Source organism: Rhinolophus sinicus, chromosome 3 (assembly GCF_057876585.1).
Source record: "Rhinolophus sinicus isolate RSI-liver-muscle chromosome 3, RSI-T2T, whole genome shotgun sequence".
NCBI classification, from domain to species: Eukaryota; Metazoa; Chordata; class Mammalia; order Chiroptera; family Rhinolophidae; genus Rhinolophus; species Rhinolophus sinicus.
Window position 1 is genome coordinate 195,765,597 of NC_142503.1, and position 17,078 is coordinate 195,782,674.

Below are 17,078 nucleotides of genomic sequence, written 5' to 3' on the forward strand. Positions count from 1 at the left end.
ATTGATTGTGGTGATAGTAACATGAGCGTATATGTATGTCCAAACCCATAAGTTTGCATACATTAATTCTGTGCTTTTTTGTGTACCAATTATTCTCCAGTGAAGCTAAAAAAAAATTGCTTGGAATATTATTTGGCCATTAAAAAGAAGGAAATCATACCATTTGCAACAACATGAACCTGGGGGCCATGATGCTGCATGAAATTAGCCAGTCACAGACGGACAAATACTGCAGGATTCTTAACAGTCAAAGTCAGAAAAGCTGAGCATAGAGTGGTGGGTAGTAGGAACTGAGGGGAGGGGAAGTGGGGAATTAGGATAGTTCTAGTTATGTAAAATAAGTTCCAGTGAGCTGCTGCACAACTGAGAGCCTATAGATAGCAATACAGTTCTCTACACTCCAAGATACGTTGGGGCTAGATCTCATGTTAAGTGTTCTTAACACACACACACAAACACACACACATGCACAAGAGCAAAGAAATTTGGGAGGGCGATGGATATGTTAGTATCTTGTTAGGGGGGTGATGGCATCATGTGTGAATGCTTTTGTTGACACTCATCGAAATGTATATGTTAAATGTATGCATTTACTATTATCAGTTATGCCTCAGTAAATTTTTTTTTTTTAAGAAAATGTAACACAACAACAACATACAACTATTTTTACCTTCAAAGTTGCCTGATTAAAATAAGCTAGACCTGACAGGGTATTTTAATAGAAGTTCTTCCTTACTGGAAGTTCACTAAAAATGCAACACATTATGTGAGTCAATAACTGTGATCTATTCATTCAATAGGACTTTTTTCTAATGGCTACGCTAGGCCAGGTGTGGGGTTGGAATATGGAAATGCACTAGACACAGGTCCTGTGTTCCAGTGCAAGAGATGGCAAGAGAGCGGGTCACCATGGGTTGTAGTAAATATGATCAATTCATATTCATCAACATTAATCAGTCAATCACTTAATATTAATGAACTAATATTAATATCTGTGTAGGGATGGCAGAGGAGGGAGAAAGCCACTGACAATGGGCAGGAAAGAAAAAAAAATCAGTAACTCGGGATGACTCTTGAGTATAAGTTGAAATGCTTCAGGATTACTCAGCGAATTCCAGGCAGAAGGGGTAGGGCCACCTAGGAAAATCGGAAGAGACATAAATTAAAGGAAACATCGAAGTTTCCCACCGTCATGGTTAACGTGTGAGGTAGGAAATGACCTGAGATTCCTCTGGCAAAGTCTCCAGGGGGCAGGGTTGGCTGTCAGGTGGGCTGTGACAACTCTGCAGGCCGTCCTACGAATGCTTATTTTCAGAGAAGGAAAAAGTCGTCAGTCCCTTCCCAACTCAGATCTTCTTCTCTCCAAGCCTCCCGCCCCGCCTGAGTTCCCAGGACTCGGACCCTCAGTAGCTTCAGCATAAACTGCCTTTGCCCTGATAGGACCCCATGTGATGGGGCCACCTCTCAACAGCAGAGCAAGACCGGGCGGAGGGGAGGGGAGCACCCAGCTCTCCAGAACCTGTTTAAGACAACGTGAAAAACCACTCACGTACTTTCAAATAGGTGAAATTTCGCTTTCAGCTTTATTTACCTGAGAATGAATTTCAGTCCGAAGAGGCCTTTATGTCGTTCGAAGCGAAGCACCAAAGATATAAGCAATTTTCAACAAGAGTACTACACATTTGTCTTTATAACAATTTGTGTGTAACAGCTTTTATGCAAATGACACTAAAGTGGCACCTTTTTTTCTAAATTGGACATTTTTATGGTTATAATTTTCTTCTGTAATAACAGCAAAAAAAAAAAATGGCTGTCCCAGTGGAGTTGAACATTTCATCTTCGAGCACCGTCTTGTGAAGTTGGAATGACAAGTTTCTTTCATTTGCGCAAAGAATGACAAAAAAGTATTCTTTGTCTCCCTGGTCCTAGTTTTCAGAGGCAGTTAAACTTGAGGTGCCTTCGTCCCCCAGCAGCAACCGTTAGCAATCAGAATGGTTTTATAAAGTCACCAATGCCGCTTGCAGGCACCAAAAATATTGTTTGCTCTTTTTCCTTTCAAGCTGAACGACATAAATTACTTGGTTAGATTTCAGTTTCAACACATTGTTGCATCTTTTGCATTCATACTCACTGTTCCCCAAGTCAGACAGGTGACTTTTATAGACAATGGGGTTTAATTGACTACAATACAATGGAATTTATATACAGTATGCCAGGCAAGCATCCCAAGATACTCATAGAATAATCCACATTATTGTTGCTTAATCGACCGAAAATTTTTGCAGAGACAACAGGAGAAGGCATGCGTTTCACACAATGACTTAAATTTATCCAAGGACTCAGCTCAACAATATATATAATTTGTGGCAGTGGAGGCCTTTGGGATAGGCAAAGCTAGAAGGTCGAGGATAGCAGGGCTGGAGAGAGAAAGAACTGGGAAGGACAAATGCCTGTACTCTGAGTGACATTGGGGGGAGTCACCCTCGCTCTCTGTGCTTCTGATGCCTCAACAGTAAAACATATTCTTTCCTAACTGATTTTGTAAATCCTTGTTCTAAGTCAATAGGTAGGAGGGGCTGTTTCAGTTTGTTCGGAGAAACTTGCTGTAGCATTAACTCTGGATGTTTGCAATTTGGAGAGAGTGAGAGAAGGAGAAATGGAGAGATATGAAAGAAACCTAAGTTAGTTGTGTGGTGACAACTTGGTACATACCATGGAGGAAAGAGTCTGGATTTTGGCTTTGCTATATCTAGTCCTTGAACCAAGGATTTAGAACTTTCTAGGCATATGACCTTCAGGACATAACTTGCGCTTTCTAAACTTTACCCATTTGAAAAATGGGGCCAATAATACCTAGCTCACGGGTCTCTCATGAAGACCAAACGAGGTGGGTCGGCCACACACATTAACATTTACAAATCGATGTTTATGTCTTCGTCAGTGTGACTAAGACGTCTTTTTGCCGTTGAGGGTATAAGGTCACCCAGAAACCACCTGCTGGGTTCTTAATCCCCTGCAACCCAAGAGATTGAGTTGCAATTTATGGCTTGAGAAAACGCACACTTCTGCTGGGTCACAGATGAAAACACAACCCGTCATGTTGGCTTCTCTCCTGGGGTCACAGGCTTTTGTTTAGCCAGCAACACTTGTGCAGCTTGACTCTGCTCATTCCTGGACAGGCCCTGGAGAGCCCGCGACAGACAAGACGCAGTGCCTGTCCCCAGTGAGCTCAGGCTATATTAAGTACCAGGATGGCATTGGAAGGGCAGGACTTACCCCTAGAGAGAGTCGTGTCCAGAGCACTTGCTGGTGGGCTCTGGGGTGACGGTAACTTACTTCCTTATCATTTGTGAAACATGTGAACATGTTATTTATGATGAAAATACATTATTTAGAAAATCGAAAAGCTATTCTTGTTGTGAAATGAAAAGAAAAGAAAAACCTTCATGGCAAAAATAGTTCTAAAGGGAAGTTGGCCATTCTTAGTGCACAGATTTTGAATTAGAGAGGTTTTAATAATAAACGTATGTGTAAGTTAATATTCGTACGAATACACACATATGTGTATACGTGCATCAGCTGTGCATATATGCAGACACACAGATCCAGGCAGAGGCGTTTCTTAAAAGAGCAGTTCCTGGGATTCCCACTGTGGCATCCTTCCGGGCAGCTTGCCTTCCCTGGGTCTCGGGTTCTCCGTCTGGTGCTCTTCCCTCCAGCTACCCCCGACACCCCGCTCTGCAGTGCTCAGGCTGGAACTGCAGCCCCAGCCTTTGGCCCACCTGGCTTGCGACTCCAGCCTGGAAGTCCTTCCATGCGGTGGGGATGAGGGAGGAACGTGTCGCTGGGACTCCTCTCCCCGCTCTGCCATTTGCCGAGCAGGCCGATTGTTAATCCTTCCTGAACTGTAGTCTCCTTTTCAGAGAAACAGGGAAAATAAGGATGATCTCAGCGACTGTTGGGGGGCATGAATGCACCCGATAGAGGCAGCCTCACTTCACAAACGTCATTTCCTTTTCTACTGCTTTTATCCCCGGCGTAGGATGATGACACTCGACCTACCTACCTGTCAGTTCATTAATGGAAATTAACATTTTTCTCCAGGGGGAAGTGATCCTGGAGACTGACAGTTTGCCTGTTGGACAGTTAAGAAAACTGAGTATCAAGGTGGTAGGTGGGATGTGCCTTGGTACCGGTGGTAACGCAGACTGGCCTGCGGTCCAGCCAGCAGATGTCCCATGGAGGGGCAGAGGGGCATGCAGGCCAGGCTCTTATGCCACAGACCACACTGGGCATTGGCAGCACCACTTCACCTTGCACTTTTGCCAGTGTGCACACATCAGCGTATCTGTATATCCTTGCAGAAACCAAATATTGAACCATGTCATCAGTCTAGAATTGCCACACAAGACAAAGCAATTTGCATGGATTCTTTGTGAGCTTTTTTTTTTTTTTCCAGTGGTAGAAACTCATTAAAATCTCATGAAATCCTTCTACATAAAATGTGAAGCAATACTGAGCTGCCTCCCTAAAAGTTAATATGTGTGTTGGAGGGGAGGCGGCGGGGGGCGCAGGCGGGGGGACGGTTGGGAAGGCATGTATTTGAAGCAGCTCATCACTGGGCCCAGCTGCCTTAGAGCAGGGGAATTCCTTAGCATATTTTAATTACTGTCTGGCTGGCCCTGTAAATAAATGAGCCAGTGGCTGGAGCTTGGAGCAGGCTGGGGACCGCAGCAGAGGCGTGCATTCCCAGTGGTCCCTCCACTTGCAGCCAGCTGTCTGTGGGCACGATGCTGCAGCGAGAAGAAAGGCCGCTGGCCTACCTGGGATTAATGAGTACCCGGGGAATGTGGGATGGCTGTAGGCTGGAGCTGGGGCCATTAAATTCCACTGGTCATTAATCCCCTGGAAATGCCCAGGGCTGAGGTCATTATTCTTGGGAGATAAAAAATTCAGGACCAAACAGCACAAGAGCATGAATAGCGTGCATTTCTCAGATTGGTGATGTGTTTTTCAATTTGTTGGCAGAGTGTAATTTCAGGGAAACAAATCTCCTTTTCATATACCCACAGTGCATGCATGGATCATCTCAACTTGAAATTTGAACTCCAGGGGTATTTTTGGTGTGTACCTACTGTGTTTCGGGAGCTATTAGAAGTTGGATTTTCTTCCGTCCTCTCGGCAGTAAGGGGAACACTCTAGTTTCATGGTGAAGCAGTTGAAGGTTGGAGGGGAGTGTAAGCGACTCAGGTGAAATCACACAGCTGGACAGCAGATCATCCAGCCCCCACGGCTAGTTGCTTCCATCTCGAAGCTTTTTGGTGCCTTTTTCGTGCATCTCAGCTGCCTGCCCAGGGGTGCAAATTATTTCATCAGTGCAGCAAAGCTTGAAAGTCTTCTTGTCTTTTGGGTCCCTTCAGCTACTGGTCCTCTGTGGAGCTTTGTGCACTCCTTCCCAAGAGTCCAAAAAGAAGCTGAATCCCACTTTACCACTGTTGCCGTACCTGGTGCTGTGTGTGGGAACAGCCTCTGTGCAGGAACAGCCTCTGTAGCACGTCCAGCCTGGTGGTCTGGACGTTAACACCCAGCCCCAGGTTATCCTGGGCTAAGTGGTGAATCAGGCTGTATGATCATTGTGGCTAAAACCACCTTGGGCCAACTTCAGGTGGGATTTTCTCAACAGTTTTGTTTCGCTGTGCCTCAGTTTTTCTATCTGTAAAATGGGGCTCATAATTGTGTCACCTGGTGGGATTGCTGGGATGATGGATGAGCTAGTGTTTGTAAAGCACGGAGAACAATATCCATCGCAGAGGAGGAAACACAGATGTATTTGTAAAGGAAGATAAAGTAAAACAAAGTAAGATGAAGTAAAATAAAAACCAAGTCAAATAGACAATAGAAAGTAAAATAAAGTAAGTTCTGAGGGCTAGGCAGCAAGGCACTATTGTAAGGAGTGTATAAGCACTATTTGAATGCAGAAACCATATTTAGGTATTTGTTGGTCTTTAATAGAACTTTGAAATGTCTTTCCGCATCAACAGTTTTATTGATACACGCTTCTTGCTTTTTGTCACAGTAGATGCAGAATGCCAGCAAAGCTAGTCTTCTTGGTTGTTAGTCTTTTTGATATTTTGCACCAGCCTTATAAGTTTTTTCTTTTTCTATGAAAAAGAGACAAAAAAGGTAGACAGATTACTAAGACTTTAGAAGCCCAACTTTGTGCTCAGAGCTGTATATACAGCAACTCTGCCAGTGAGGGTACTTCATCCTCATCCTACAAGGCTTCGAGGCCTTTGAGGGTTCAATTCACTCAACTGGAAAACAGACTGGGATTAGAACCTCGAAAGCTTGGGTTTGTCCCACACCAAAGCGACAAAAATTTGTGTGACTGCTTAATGCATCAAGTTTATCAGTGCTATCACTTATAGTAATATGCTTCTTACATTTATTTATTGGGGAGCATTTTGTAATAACAGTGGAAAATATAAAACCAAGAATTAAAAATTTTGCTACAGTCCCTTCTCCGCAAAAAAATTGTCATCTTCAGTCTACGAGCCTCTTCCTATGGACACTTTTACATCTATAGCCATAATCATAGAAAAGATCCATATTTAGTTTGCTTATTCTGCTTAATATTGTCCCAAGCCAGGTAATTTGAAGGACTCCACTCATTTTTACTCTGTATTCTACTGTGTTTGTGAAAAAAAAAGAAAAAAAAAAGAAAAAGTTATACTATTTTATGGCCTCAATTGAATACCGTTCAGCTTCAAATAATTACCAATTAGAGCAGTGTACGTCATTTAAAAAATTGCATCAGGAGAAGAAATACGTCTTCTTGGGACAATGATAAACCTGCCCACTAAAATGGGGCACTGTGCATGTCTGTGATGAAACCACAGGTGGCGGGACACGTCTGAAGTCCTGTGGTGGTTTCTCACCATACGTGATGATCAACGACAGATGCATTTATACTTTTTTGGGGGGGAAATAATTTTTATTCACTAAATGAATTAAATTTCTGCAGCCCCAAAGACCTGTCATAAAGTTGACGGACACAGAACACTCAGTGCCTGCATCTTTGTTTGAGATGGAGAGCAACGCCCTTGATTCACGTATTCTTTTAAGACTTGTTTGTTGAGCATCTCTGTTTTCAAAGCACTATGTTAGAACACCGCTTGGCAAACCATAAAGTGCATGCGAGCAGGGATAATATTAAAATGCAGATTTGGTAGCGTGGGGACTGAGATACTCACCATTCCTAACAAGCTGCCAAGTGAGGCCAGCTGCATCGGTCAGTGGGGTGATGCTCACACAATGCTAGAAGGCAGACAATTCCTGCTCTCCTGGCCCTTGCATCCTACTTCATGATACAGAGAAGAAACAAGTAAGCAAAAGCTGAATCAGGCCCTTTCCAAGGGTGCCCAGTGCTTGGAAAACATAGAGACCCTGGACACGGGGTTGCTGGTAACGTAGGATGTTCAGGGAAGGCCTGTCTCTGAAGAGGTGACAGTTGAGCTGAGAGCAGATAAACGAGAAGGATGGAAACGTGCGGAGATCAGGGAGAAGAGAGGTAGAAATAAATGAGTCGTGTCCAAAAACTGTAGAAGTCCAATGTGGACAGAGTAAGTGAGGAAGAGAACAGTGTGAATGAGGTGAGAGACCTAAGAGAGGGCTGGGTGGGTCGGACCACGTAGACCCCAGGAGGGAGCATGGGTTTCAGTCATCTGTGACCGGAAACCATGGGGTGGTTTAAGTCGGGTGACAACTCACTGCAATGACTTTTTCAAGGAGTTCTTTAGCTACTGTGTGGAGGGCAGGATCTGAAGGGGTGAGAAGGGAAGAGTGACACCAAGTAGGAGATGGGGCCTGGGTCCAGGAGAGATAATGGTGGTGTGCAGACGGGGAGCAGCAGATGGACTGGAAACATCTCCTGGAGGAAGGAGCACCAGGCTCTTCATTCTTCTAAGAACCAACTGACTTACGCGTTGCCCGTGTGTCAGCCACGCTTGGACGGCTGCTCACTACCTGGATCTAGGAAGACCCTCTGCACCTGGGAGGGAGACAGGTGAGTGGCCCACCATTTTAACACAGGGGCCAGGCAAGGTGTTTCGGGTGCCAAGGAAGGGCTGCCTTCCCGCTGACCGAGTCTCCATGCACGTCAGCATAATAAAGGCCTGACAAACAGATAGTATAGAGCCCCATGCAGATGGAAATGTCTGTGTTGTGACAGTCCTTCCTTTATTTTTGTCTCTCTGTTGCTCAGATGTCTTGTGAGGATTGGGGTTAATCCTGAGATGGGTAGGTCTGAGCTGCGTAAATTGAGACTGCAGAAATAAGTCAACGAGGACCAGCTCTGTGCTGACGGAAGGGGCAGTAGGTGCCGTGGGGGAACCCACAGACTGAGGCCTCAGATCCCACCAGCCGTGTGGCCTTGGACAGGTTACTTAACTTCTGTGTGCCTCTGTTTCCTCATTCCTGAAAACCATAGGGTGTCGTGGCCAGCATGAAATGACTTAGTGTAGGCTCAAGTTCATGGGGAGCGCTGCAGATGTTTAGCCATTATTATTGTTATCGTTGGAATTATGACTATTCCCGGGCAGTTATACAATGGAAATTTCACTGGATCATGGCCAAAGTTCTTTTTTCTTTGAACTGGATGGATTCGCAGTTCAAGGTCCATTTGGGGAAGCTACAGAGGGAAAGAAAATGGGTTTTAGGGCCACACTGGCCTATGTGAAACTCACCTTCATCATTCACTAACTGTAATTTGGGAAAAGGACTTGGGCTTTCTGAACTAAGCCTCAGTTTCCTCTTCTGTAAATAGGGACTAATGATATTAACCTTAGAGTTCAAGACATAGAATAGACGTGATGTCTGCTAAGCAACCATCATCGTGCCTAGACCAAGATAGAGCACTTATCAATAGCATCCAGCAGATATTTGTCAACAGCCTACTATGTGCCAGACACGGCGCTAGGTGTCAGAAATGTAATATGAGCAAAGCAGAGGTGTCCCCTACTTCCGGGAGAAGGAAAGCCCAGGCAACTGTGATGCTCCGTTATCCAGATGGAAAGATCCTCTGAGGGGGTGACAGTCACATTAGTATTAGCATTTGGATTCTCAATGATTGAACATCCCTTACTTGACCCCAGGGAATCATGCATCCTGGTGTGTGTTGTGGTCAGTTCAATGTACACATCACACGTTCATTATAAAATGCTCTTCATCTGTGACGTTGTCAAAGAGAGCTCCCCCTCCTATGAGGGGAAATTTGCCCCTGCCCTCCGTAACCCGTGACTACAGTACCTGACGCCACGAAAGAGCTTTGCAAATGTGATTAGTTAAGAATCTGGAGTTGAAGACGCCCCTGGATTTTTCTGGGTGGGCCAGTGTAGTTATGTGGATCCTCAAAAGTAGAAACCTTTTCCTGGCTGAGGTCACAGGAAAAAGTGACTGCAGAAGAATGATCAGAGAAAGGGAATATTTCTGGCTTTGAACATGGAGGAAGGAGCCATGAGCCAAGGAATGTGGACCATCCATAGAACCTGGAAAAGGCAAGGGAACAGATTCTCCCCTGAAGCCTCCAGAAGGAACGCAGCCCGGCGGACACCTTGGTTTTAGCTCAGAGAGACCCATGTTGGGGCCTCCCTAATACTCCCACGTAAGCAGGTTGTGATGTCGGCCACACTTTCCTTTGGAAGTAGTTGCTGTGAGCCCATTTTACAGATGCGTAAAAGCTGGGAGTCAAGGAGGGTAAGCATATTGTCCACGACTCACGAGAGAGTAACCTGGGGCCCACGTTTCTCCCTGGAGCTGCCCAACTCCACAGCCCCTCCTGTTTCGAGCCCACCACACAGCTGCTGGGTAGTCGCATGTTCTGCAGAGACCCTTATGCTGATGACCAGCAAACGTGGGAGAGGCGAATCAGCCACGAAAACTCCTAGGCTGCTGCCCATCTGTCACGAGACAGGTGCCTAAACTCTGCTTTCCAACTTTGTTTGGTTGAGCCTGCCATACCCGACAAAAATTGTGTGACCTAGCTTGTAGTCGCTTTTGCCGTGAAGGTATCATTTACTGGTGAGTGTATTTTACTGCGCTGTTACAGATCTCTTCACTCAAGCAGCTGTCTAACGTGTTGAATCGTCTTTCATCTTGTCAAACACTTCCATTCGCCTTTCTACAGCTTTCTCAGCCAACATACACACACCTAATCAATCTAATGCCACTGTCTCCAGACTTTCAAACCCAAAAGCACTGCCCCAACTGCTTTCTTAAAGAGATAATCATCTCTTTTCATTGCACGCAAAGAACGGCTGCTTATTAGGGGATGTTTTCTTAGCAGAGTGAAGGAAGAACAAGTTGAGATATTTTACTTACTAGCATTTCTTCCGGTTCAATTATGGGAACTCCTTGCTCAAACAGGAAGACTCGTGATACTCGTATCCCTGCCCTTTCCCCAAATTACATGTGTGTATGGATAACGCAGTGTTAAGCAGTGTATTCTGATACATTGATTATCTAAAGGTGAAATCCAGATAGGTATGTGATGTCTTGCATCTCCCAGAGGTAGGACCCACTTAACCTCTTAGCCTCTTCCAGCACCTTCCACCTCACCTGTTGTCTTGCTCCATGTGTTTCTGCGATACTGGTTGGCATGATTCGATGCCTCCGTGCCTTGGTCTCTGGTCTTACCATGCGTATCCCCTTGATGTGTTTGGTGAGCCCCTAATTATCCTTCAAACTTGGCTTAGACGTCATCCTTCATAGAAAGGCCCTCCTGCATCTCCCAGGGTGCATTGCTCTGTCCTTGATACCCCAGGGGTCCTTGTCTGCTCTTCTACCATCCACATTTATGAGATCGTATATATCTTATATATCTTGTCTGTTCCTGTGAAGCAGATTACAAAAGCAGCCCCATTCTTCGCTCCTGGTGCCACCCATGCCCTTTGCTGTATAACTTTGCAATGTTCTTTCTCTTTAACTTGGAATCAGCCATGTAACCTTTGGCCAATGAGATGTTAACAAATATGATGCCAGCAGAGGCCGGCAAGACCTGATGCGATTGGGCTTGCCCTCTCCCTGTGTCTCGGACATTGCCATGGCAACGTACCCAAGCTAGCCCACTGGAGGATGACAGACCCGCAGCACAGGGCCCAGTCCTCTCAGGTGCCCAGCCCACTACTAGTCAAACTTGAGACATCTAAGCAACGCCAACCAGAATCAGCAGAGCTCCCAAGACGCACGAGCAATAAGTTTCTCGTTGTAAACTACTGAGATTTTGTTCGTTCCGCAGCCTATTACATCACTAAGTGACCGATACACTCCCGTATAAACCGACACTCTCCTTAAGGTTAGACACTGGGTCTAGGTCCTGTGTGTATCCTCAGGGTCCCAGACTTAGTAGGAACTCAGTAAGCAACTGCTGAATTGAAAGGAAAATCACTTTCACATTCTGTGTACATAGCAGCAGCTCTGGATTACTAACACTGAACCTGGGGCATTTGTTATCTGGAAGGAAACCTAATGTCATTTTTTGCTTATGACTCCAAGTGACAGAATTTCCATTAGTAAATAGATCCTTTATTTGTGTGAGGATGGAGGGGAAACTGACCTTAGAACAGTCTTGCCAACCCCCATGCAGAACATAACTCTCCCATAAAGCCTGTCTGTGTACAAACGATTCATTAAAACCTCTTCCTTTTTATTGTAAATTCATTACTTATATTATCTAAGGGAATTGTGTGCAGTGAAGCACGTAGGGCAGAGATCACTCAGGAGTTAACAGTGATCCCTAAACCAGTTAGTTGGATGCATTGTGAAGAAGTTGATGGATGAAATGATTGCTATGCTAAGAAGTGGAAACAAAACAAAAACTCTCTAGCTAGGCCTGTGTGATTTGGTGATAGACTGTGGATTTCTCAATTGCACTTTTGTTTCTCAGTATGATATTTTCTGTTTAAATTTTAGATTGGTTGCAAACAGATCCACACAAAGAAGACACTGCACATAGGAGCTGTGTGCTCTGTTTTAGTCTTTCTTCTTAAAAAAAAAAAAAAAAAAAAGAAAGAAAAAATATATATATTTGAATTAGTTAGGATGGAAGGAGGTAAGTCACTTCAACCTTTAAACCCCTTTGACATTCACAAGGTGCTAAAAGTCAGCTGGGGTCTGAGCTCTGACGAATTTGCATCTCTTTGAATATGATGCTTGAAAAACCCCAGCGATAGATTAAATTTTGCCAAGGAGAAAATGAGAGAGAGGCTTCCATCTCTCAGGTCTGCTGGGAGGATCTTTATGGTTGATTTACTTTTTTTAAATAAATGTTTCTTTATGTGTTTCCCTCAGTTCCTGCCCAGGCTGCCTCTCTCATACAAGCTGTAACTTCTGCCAGTCCTATCAGCCTGCGAACAGTAAGTCAACCTGGTTCTGAGTACAAGGTGAAGGGATATTTCAATCTAAGCTGCATATACCTTCTGTGTTTTCTGATTAAAATGTGCAAGCAAACCTTGGAATAAACTCTACCTGACATGACTTCTAAAGTAATTTATGCTCTTTGCAAACCTCGGATGCAGGATTGATTTTGGTGCCTGTCACTATATTTCAGATGATCAAAAATGGATCAGAGCTTTTAAATGAATTTAATGACTAAAGAGGATCCCGTAAAAAAAAAAAAAAAATCAGTGAGGTCAGAAATCAAAACTCCTTGTCTAGACCCACAGTAGAATGTTATTTTTTTTCCTTATAAAAGTGACACATACTCATCATCAAAAAATTGAAAAGTGCAGAGATAAAGAGGAGAACAAAACTCACTAATAATTAAACAGGCCAGAGAGACCCACTGCTAGCATGAAAGCGTATTTTCTTCCAGTCTTATCTCTGCCTCCATGTCGTTTTATAAAGGTTAGCATATACAACAAGTCCAATTTTGTTTCCTGATTTTTATCACTTGCAATAAGAAAAATGACGATGATGTTGGTGGTAATATTTGAGCACAACTGGTCAGGAACTTTCTAAGCACTAGGCACGTATTGCCTTGTTTGGTCTTCAAAACAATCCTATGAGGCACGTTCTATTATTTTCCCTATTTATAGATGTTAAGTAATTTGCCCAAGGTCACACAACCGGAATGTTCTAAAGCTGTGACTGAAACCAAAGCAATCTGATTCCTGAACGCTACACCCTTAATCCCTATGCTATGATATAAACCTTCACGGCGCTATCATAAAGTAATCACAGGTACATATGATTTTTAGTGGTTGTATAATATACCAGGAAGCATCATTCGCTATATATTTATATTTAAATTGCATTGTATGCAAATGTGCCCTCCTGGACGTGTGCAAGGTGGCAAGCCCATACTATGACATTGTGACAGTGACCTATTGTCTTCAAAGCCATTTCTGGATATCAAGTGGTGTCATTATTTTGCTCTTTGCTCCACACTCCATTTGGTGCTCCTTGAAAAAGCACCAACTATCTCATCAGATAGACCTGGGTTTGACTCTCAGCTCTGCAGCTTATTACCAGTGCTTTTTTGAGACACATTGCTTACCCTCTCTCTACCTAAAGCAAAGTAGAGGTGCTACGAAAATTAAGTGAGATGCGATGGGTATGAACGGTCTGGTATAGTTGCTGACACATAGGAAGTGGCCATTATACAGTAATTCTTTTTATTATCAATAATAATTTATAATGACTATTATGTTTTGAGAAATAAGTATATGCATATGCATGATTGAATTCAACCTTCACAACAACCCAATAAAATCAGTGTTATTTATCTTCTTTGATAGATGAGAACAATGATACTTAGAGAGATTAAATGACTTTCTCAGGTGAGTCCTGACTAGACATTTGAGGGTCTGATTCCAGAGGCCACACTCTGATGCTCTTTGCTATCCTGGGGTCCAGTCATGAAGTGCCTTAAAATCTCTGCCAAGGAAGTTAAGGCTCAATGGGGGCACTGAAAGACAGAAAGAGTAGGGAATAAATAACATCATTTTTCCAAGATCCATCTGCTGTAGCATGTGACATGGAGAATGCATAGAAAGAAGCAAGGCTGGAATAAGGAAGAGCAGATAAGAGGCTGTTATTGGAATTTAAGCAAGAGATAATGAAACAAATAAAAAAGAATGACAGTGGAGATGGAAAGAAGTGGATGGTTTCAAGAACTTTGTCAGAGGCGGAACTTGCAGGATCTAGTTGGTGCCTTGTGACAAATAGGAAAGAAAGGAAAATAAGATGTCCAGATTTTTGTTTATGTAACTAGGTAGGTAAAACCAATAGTTTACTCTACCAATACAGAATAGAAGAATGGTCAAGGAAAGATAGCCTGTGTACTTTTGGATAAGTTGACATTAATTTCCTAATAGATGCCAAATGGAACTAACCAGGCAGCAATTGGATGCAGATGTCTGAAGCTCAAAAACAGGAACTAAATTAGGTCATGTGCTTTCCACAAATTTATGATGGTTGAAGATGAGGGAGTACAGGGAGTGTATGGGAAAGTGAAGCTAAAGGAACTGAGACTGGAACATGAGAAAAAACATCCAAGGGATGGACAGAAGCTACGCTGTGTATTAGTCAACATGGGCTATGTTATGCTGCAGTAACAAGTCGTAATATCTGAGTATCTTAGCACAACAGAAGCACATTACTTTCTTGTGCAAAGTGTGATAAAGGTTGGCAGGGGCTCTCCTCCATCTAGTGACTCAGGGAACCAGCCTGTCACCATTTTGGGGCCCCAATCTCTCAGTAATTGACTTCCAAGAGTCCTGACAGAGGGGAAGACCATACAGATAAGCTCTTAACTGCTGTGTTTGGAAGAGAGAGATGTATATCACTTGTACTCACTTTTCTTTTTTTTTTTCTTCTTTTTTTTAATTAAAATTTATTGGGGTGACAATTGTTAGTAAAGTTACACAGATTTCAGGTGTACAGTTCTGTAATACATCATCTATATATCACATTGTGTGTTCACCACCCAGAGTCAGTTCTGCTTCCATCACCGTATATTTGATCCCCTTTACCCTCATCTACCACCCCCCACCCCTTACCCTCTGGTAACCACTAAACTGTTGTCTGTGTCTATGAGTTTTTGTTTCTCATTTGTTTGTCTTGTTCTTTTGTTGTTTTTGGTTCATATACCACATATCAGTGAAATCATATGGTTCTCTGCTTTTTCTGTCTGACTAATTTCACTTAGCATTATAATCTCAAGATCCATCCATGTTGTCACAAATGGTCCTATTTCATCTTTCTTACTGCCAAATAGTATTCTATCATGTATATATACCACAACTTCTTTATCCATTCATCTATCGCAGGACATTTTTGTTGCTTCCATGTCTTGGCCACCATAAATAAAGCTGCAGTAAACATTGGCACACACTTGTTTTTATGTATAAATATTTTCAGATTTTTTGGGTAGATACCCAGGAGAGGGATTGCTGGGTCATATGGTAATTCTATTCGTAATTTTTTGAGGAACCTCCACACTGCCTTCCATAACGGCTGCACCAGTCTGTATTCCCACCAACAGTGTATGAGGGTTCCTTTTTCTCCACAGCCTCTCCAACACTTGTTACTATTTGTCTTGTTGATGATCGCCATTCTGACTGGGGTGAGGTGATATCTCATCGTGGTTTTTATTTGCATTTCTCTGATTAGTGATGTTGAGCATTTTTTCATATGTCTATTTGCCATTTGTATGTCCTCTTTGGAGAAATGTCTCTTCAGATCCTCTGCCCATTTTTCAATTGGGTTGTTTGTTTTTTTGTTGTTGATTTGCATGAGTTCCTTGTATATTTTGGATATTAGCCCCTTATCGGAGGCGTTGTTTGCAAAAATCTTCTCCCATTCAGTTGGTTGCCTCTTTATTTTGTCGATGGTTTCTTTTCCTGTGCAGAAGCTTTTAAGTTTGATATAGTCCCATTCGTTTATTTTAGCTTTTACTTCCATTGCCTTTGGAGTCAAATTCATCAAATGCTCTTTGAACCCAAGGTCCATAAGTTTAGTACCTATGTTTTCTTCTATGCAGTTTATTGTGTCAGGTCTTATGCTTAAGTCTTTGATCCATTTACTCACTTGTCATTAGTCACAACTCATTGCAGACCGCCACCCTGCCTACAAAGGAGGCCGGGAAGGACTATGAGCACAGAGAGAAGAAATGACACGCTGGAGGAACACAGGACATTGAGCCCACCACCAACTCTCCAGTAGCGTTCCAAAAGGAGTTATGAATTCTCAGGCTCTGTTCAGGCACTATTTACCATAACTAAGTGTTGATGTCATCTTGAGGTCGGTACGGCCTCGAGGTACGATGGGTACCAATCAGCGCTGCCCCATGGAGAGATGTGGGCAAGCCGGCAAAAGAGAGGAAAGGCGCTGCAGGACTGTCCCAGCACTAGATACTGTGCAGGTCAAGTCCGGCAGCGTTTAAAGGGTTGTGGGGGATTTGGCCAAAGGAGGACTTACCTGCTGGGTGGGGCCCAGTGCTCTAAGCCAAAGTTAAACTCAAAATTAGAAGGACAACACACATGATTATGTCCAGTGGATTCTGTAATAGCAGAACTCCAGAGCTTCTGGGGAATCAGAGAGCTGGGCACAGAGACAAAACCGGAAACTCGTTTGTCCTGGAGGGCAGAAACTTCAACAAGTGCCCGTAGATGATGCCGAACATGTCAGATGTGGGTCTCATGCTGTGAAACAGACTCTGACGCGACCCACAGGTGGGCCCTGGACTGACTTATGTCTTGGTTCCGTCGGGACTGGATCAAGTGCTGAGCAGGTGGAGCCTTAGGAGGGAAGGAGAGAATCCAGCTGAGACGACCTGTGGAAGGTTCCCAGGCTCACCTTCCAGGCCAGTGACTGGTGTGGTTTGAAGCCGCAGTTCTGTTTGGTTTATGCTGCCAATGACATATGTCATGCTGGTTTAGCCACTCTCTTTGGGTGTTGCTTTTCCTATTCCTGAGTGGGGAGGGTGCAGTGAAATAAACGATCCATACAGTCCCTTCCCCTTCCCAAACTACTAATCTGTAATTAATTGAGGTATTGTAAAAGGCAGCCGCATTAATGTA

At 43.6% G+C, this 17,078-nt stretch overlaps 1 long non-coding RNA gene across 1 annotated transcript in view; it reads left to right on the forward strand.

Annotated features, from left to right (window-relative positions):
- LOC141570808 (uncharacterized) overlaps positions 1 to 17,078 on the forward strand; it is a 333,482-nt gene that overhangs the window by 290,986 nt on the left and 25,418 nt on the right. The window contains exon 4 of the long non-coding RNA XR_016020575.1: positions 12,346 to 12,410. This is a non-coding gene — a long non-coding RNA (uncharacterized LOC141570808). The remainder of the gene's footprint in view (positions 1 to 12,345; positions 12,411 to 17,078) is intronic.